The sequence below is a fragment of the Psammomys obesus genome, unplaced genomic scaffold (assembly GCF_907164565.1).
Source record: "Psammomys obesus unplaced genomic scaffold, mPsaObe1.curated_primary_1811, whole genome shotgun sequence".
Classification (NCBI taxonomy): Eukaryota; Metazoa; Chordata; class Mammalia; order Rodentia; family Muridae; genus Psammomys; species Psammomys obesus.
The window spans coordinates 5,032,600-5,038,599 of NW_026585987.1; positions in this window are offsets into that span (position 1 = coordinate 5,032,600).

The window sequence follows — 6,000 nt, forward strand, 5'->3', positions numbered from 1 at the left end:
GGATACACAGCCAGATAGGGTCATCTGGAACAGAGCCCATCAGTCTCCCTGTCTGTGCTCTCTGCCTTCCTACAAACTGGCACAGGTATGTAAGCATAGACTACCAGTTCCACAGCTGCCAGGGAGCTGGCCGTAACAACCGTCTCAGAGTGCCATGGGTTGATTGTGTCCATACCAAAGACAAAGATGGTATAAAATCCCCTAAACTTTTGATTATGAATTTATTTTGAAATGATGTTCTCATGGATGACATCAATAAAATCATCGGAGTGGGTCTTAATCAAATATGACAACTTTCTCATTTAAAAAAAAGACTTGGGGGAATCCAAGATGGCAGCAACCAGTGTGCACCGTATCTGAGGGGCAGAGGATCAGAGACTCTGAAACCAGTGAGTGGACAGCGGCTGGATCCAGAGCATCGACACTGGTGCTTCCTGGTCTAGAAGGGACATCCCAGGAGTTGGGATCTATTGATCAAGGTCCCCTGTGGCCTTCTACTGGGTCTGGGAGTAGCAAACTATGGGCCTCTTGTCCTTTCCACCTACTCCAGTGAGTGTGGACCTGCAGATCTGAGGACCCTGCACTCTAGCAGGCAGATATCAGATCCCTCCCACTCCCCTGAGGGCAGGGTCAGGATTCCTGGGACAGTGTCCCAGCCTCCAAGCCATAGTTCTGCTGGTCACCTGGTGGAGGCCAGGGGAACATTAGAATCACATGGATTAGGGATCCGAGATGGTGGAGCCCAGACCAATCTGAATTCCAGGAGTGTAGTGTCAGGAAGGCCTGTTAGCCAAAGCCCAGCTTTCGTCTGAGGTGTTCCATGGTTGCCACCCACACCAGAGCACTTCGGAGCACCCACACCTCCACCTGCACCCGCCCTTTGGAGCTTATGCACATGGGCCTTCTTGCTTTCAATGCAATGGCCCACCTGTGTCCTTGCCTGAACCCTGCCCTTCAAGACACTAGCACAGGTGCCCTGCCTTCTGTAGCTGCTTCCGAATCACCAGAGCCCATTTTCATCCCCTGGACCTCTCTCTTCTTTCTAAAGACTACTCCAGACTCCAAAGACAGACAGATGCAATCTGCAGTGCAGATTCTAGGAACAAACAGCCAAGGAAAATGGGTAAAGGCTGACAGAAGAACACAATCAACAAAAGACTGGACATCAAGGCTCCACCAGAATCCCCCCAAAACAATAAATACTTTCATGCAGCTGAAACACAGGAAAATGACTTTAAATCTATAATTATGCAGTTATTAGAGGCAATAAAGAGGAAACAAACAAGCCTTTCAAAGAAATACAGGCAATTACAACCAAACAAATAGAGGCCATCATAGACAGATAGGAAACCACAATCAAACAGGTAAAGGATATGAAAACAATTGTTCAAACATGAAAATGAAATTAATCAATAAAGAAAAGGCAAACCAAGTAAACCTTGGAGATGGAAAACTTAGAGAAGAGATCAGGAATCACAGAGGTAAGCATCACCAACAAAATACAAGAGTTGGAGGAGAGAATCTCAGGTGTTGATACAATTGAAGAAGTTGGTATATCTCTCAAAGAAAACATAAAAACTGAAAAGTTCCGACAAAAAATATTCAAGAAATTAAGGGAACCATGAAATGGTGAAACCTAAGATTAATAGGAACAGAGGAAAAAGATTCCAGGCTCCAAGGTCCAGAAAATATTTTCAAGAAATTCATAGAAGAAAATGTCCCCAACCTAAAGAAAGAGATGATCTTAAACACTCAAAAGGCTTATAGAACACCAAAATAGACTAGACCAGAAATGAAATTATCTCACCACATAACAATCAAAACACTAAATCTGCAGAACAAAGGAAAAATATTAAAAGTGGCAAGGGAGAAAGGCCAAGTAACATATAAAAGTAGATCTTTCAGAATCACACCTGACTTCTCAACAGACTATGAAAGCCAGAAAGGCCTGAGAAGATGCCATGCAGACACATAGACCAGAGATGCCAACCCAGACTACTATACACAGCAAAATTTTTAATCAACATAGAGGGAGAAAACAAGATATTCATGACATAATTAAATTTAAACAATATATAAGCAGCAACACAGTCCTACAGAAGATACTAGAAGGAAAACTCAACAAGATCAATTACACCCAAAAAACACATGATATAGATAACTTCACAACAACAACAACAAAAAAAAATCAAAAGAAAACAAGTACACTATTACCACCAACTTCACAATAAAAGGAGATAACATTCATTGATCACTAATATCTATCAACATCAATGGACTCAACTCTCCAATAAAAAGACACAGACTAACAGAATGGTTGCAGAAACAGGATCCCACATTCTGCTTTCCAGAAACACACCTCAGCAACAAAAATAGACACTACCTGAGAGTAAAGGGCTGGAGAAAGGTTTTCCAAGCAAATGGACCCAAGAAGCAAATAGGAGTACCTATTCTAATATCTAATAAAATAGGCTTTCAACCAAGGTTAATCAAAAGAGATGAGAACACATCATTCTCATCAAAGGAAAAATCCACTATGAGGACATTACTATCCTGAACATCTATGTCCCAAATACAAGGGCACCTGAATTCATGAAAGAAACATTTTAAAGCTTAAATCACCCATCTATTCCAACATATTAATAGTGGGAGACTTCAACACCCCACTCTCACCAAGGGACAGATCATCAAGACAGAAGCTACAGAGTGAAATAATAATAAGAAATCATGAATCAAATGGACCCAATAGATGCCTACAGAACTTTTCACCCACACACGAAAGAATATACTTTCTTCTCGGCACCTTACAAATCCTTCTCCAAAACTGACCATATAGTCGGGCACAAAGAAAGTCTCAACAGATACAAGAAGACTAAAATAATCTCTTGTGTGTTATCTGATCACCATTGTCAAAAGCTGGACCTCAACAATAATAAAAATAGCAAAAAGCTTACACACACATGGAAACTGAACAACTCTTTACTCAACAACATCTGGGTCAGGGAATAAATAAAGAAAGAAATTAGGGCTTCCTAGAATTCAATGAAAATGAAGGCACAACATACCAAAACTTATGGGACACAATGAAAGCAGTGCTAAGAGGAAAGTTCAAAGCACTAGGTGCCTTCAGAAAGACATTTGAGACATCTTATACAAGCAACTTAATCCCACACCTGAGAGCCCTAGGGAAAAAAGAAGCAGACACATCCAAGAGAAATAGATGGCTAGAAGTAATCAAACTCAAGGCTGAAATCAATAAATTAGAAACAAAGAAAACAATTAAAAGAATCAATGAAACCAAGAGCTGGTTCTTTGAGAAAAATCAACAAGATAGACAAACCCTTAGCCAAACTAACTAAAAGGCAGAAAGACACTATCCAAATTAACAAAATCAAAAATGAAAAAGGGAACATAATAACAGACATTGAAGAAATAAAAAAAAAATCATTAGGTCTTACTTCAAACACCTATACACCACAAAATTTGAAAATCTATATGAAATGGACACTTTCTTGATCGATTCCACTTACCAAAGTTGAATCAAGATCAACTTTATACATTGTATATAGTAAATACATTAAATTGTCCTATATCCACTAAGGAAATAGAAACGGTCATCAAAAGTCTCCATCTGAAAAAAAAAAAGCTCAAGGCCAAATTGTTTCAATGCAGAATTCTACCAGACCTTCAAAGAAGAGCTAATACCAATACTATTCAAACTATTCCACAAAATAGTAGGAACATTATCAAAATCATTCTATGAGGTCACAGTTACCATGATACCTAAACCGCACAAAAACCCAACAAAGAAAGAGAATTTCAGATCAATTTCCCTTATGAACATTGATGCAAAAATACTTAATAAATACTTGCAAACCCAATCCATGAACACATCAAAGACATCATCCACCATGACCAAGTAGGCTTCATCCCAGGCATGCATGCATTTTCAATATACAGAAATCTATCAATATAATCCACCATATTAACAAACTGAAAGGAAAAAAAAAAACACTTGCTCATCTCCATAGATGCTGAAAAAGTATTTGACAAAATCCAACACCTGCTAATGTATAAAGTCTTGGAGAGATCAGGGATATAATGCACATACTAAACATAGTAAAGGAAATATACAGCAATCCTGTAGCCAACATCAAACTAAACAAAGAGAAACTTAAATCAAACTCACTGAAACCAGGGACAAAGCAAGGCTGCCCACTCTCTGTATCTCTTCAACATAGTACTGGAAGTCCTAGCTAGAGCAATAAGAACTAAAGGAGATCAAGGGGCTACAAATCAGAAAGGAAGAAGTCATTATCACAGATTATATGATAATATACATGAAAGACCACAAAAATTCTACCAGAAAACTCCTACAGCTGATAAACACCTTCAACAAATTAGCTAAATACAAATTAACTTAAAAAAAAAAGAAAGAAAAATCAATAGCTCTCCTATATACAAAAGACAAAAGGGCTGAGAAAGAAATCAAGGAAACAACACCCTTCACAATAGCCACAAATAACATGAAGTATCTTGGTATAACTCTAACCAAGCATGGGAAAGACTTCTATTAAAAAAAATTTTAAGTCTCTGAAGAAAGAAAATGAAGAAGATATCAGAAGATGAAAAGATCTTCCATGCTCGTGGATCGGTAGTACTAACATAATAAAAATGGACATCATATCAAAAGCAATCTACAGATTCACTACAATTCTCATCAAAATACCAACACAATTCTTTACAGACTTTGAAAGAAAAATTCTCAATTTCATATAGAAAAAGAAGAAACCCAGAATTAGCTAAAAACAATCCTGTACAATAAAAGATTTTCTGATCTTCCAGAGGTATCTCCATCGCTGATCTCAAGCTGTACTATAGAACAACAGTAATAAAAACTGCATGGTACTAGCATAGAAACAGGCTTGTGGATCAATGGAATCAAATAGAAGACCCAGAAATAAACCCACACACCTACGGACATTTGATTTTTTTATGAAGAAGCCAAACCCATACAATGGCAAAAAGACAGCATCTTCAACAAACAGTGCTGAGGTAACTGGATATCTACATGTAAAAAATGCAAATAGACCCATACTTACCCACCTGCACAAAACTCAAGTTCAAGTGGATCAAAGACCTCAACATAAAACCAGACACCCTAAGCCTGTTAGAAGAAAAAGTGGGAAGAGTCTTAATCTCCTTGGAACAGGAGATAAGTTCATGAACAGAACACCAACAGCACAGGCTCTATGATCAACAATTAATAAATATGACCTCATGCAATTGAAAAGCTTCTGTAAAGCAAAGGACACTGCCAACAGAATAAAATGACAGCCTACAGACTAGGAAAAAAAATATTCACCAACCCTACATCCAACAGAAGGCTAATATCCAGAATATATAAAGAACTCAAGAAATTAAACACCAACATGCCAAAAAAACCAATTTTTAAAATGGGGTACAGAGCTAAACAGAGAATTCTCAACAAAGGAATATGTGGAGAAACACTTAAAGAAATGCTCATCTTCCTTAGGCAAATCAAAATGACTCTGAGATTACATCTTACATCAGAATTGTTAAGATCAAAAAACTCAAGTGACAACACATACTGGAGAGGATGTGGAGAAAGGAGAACCCTCCTCTGTTGCTGGTGGGAATGTAAACTTATACAACCACTTTGGAAATCAATCTGGCGTTTTCTTAGAAAACTGGGATACAGAAATTGTGGTACATTTACACAATGGAATGTACTCACCTTTCTCAGTGAGACTTTGGTGTGGTAATCTTTAAGTGAATACAGATGGCATGTGTGGAAAACAGTTCTCTGTTGTGTAGCACAACAGGCTTGCTGTGGTTGACAGCCTTTATCAGACTATTTCAGAATAGCTAATAGAAAATATTTTAATGTTTCCAACAAAAAGAAATTAAGATGATATATATATGTCTATTACCCAGACAGGATATTTATACATTTACTAAGTATATACTAAGTAAAGG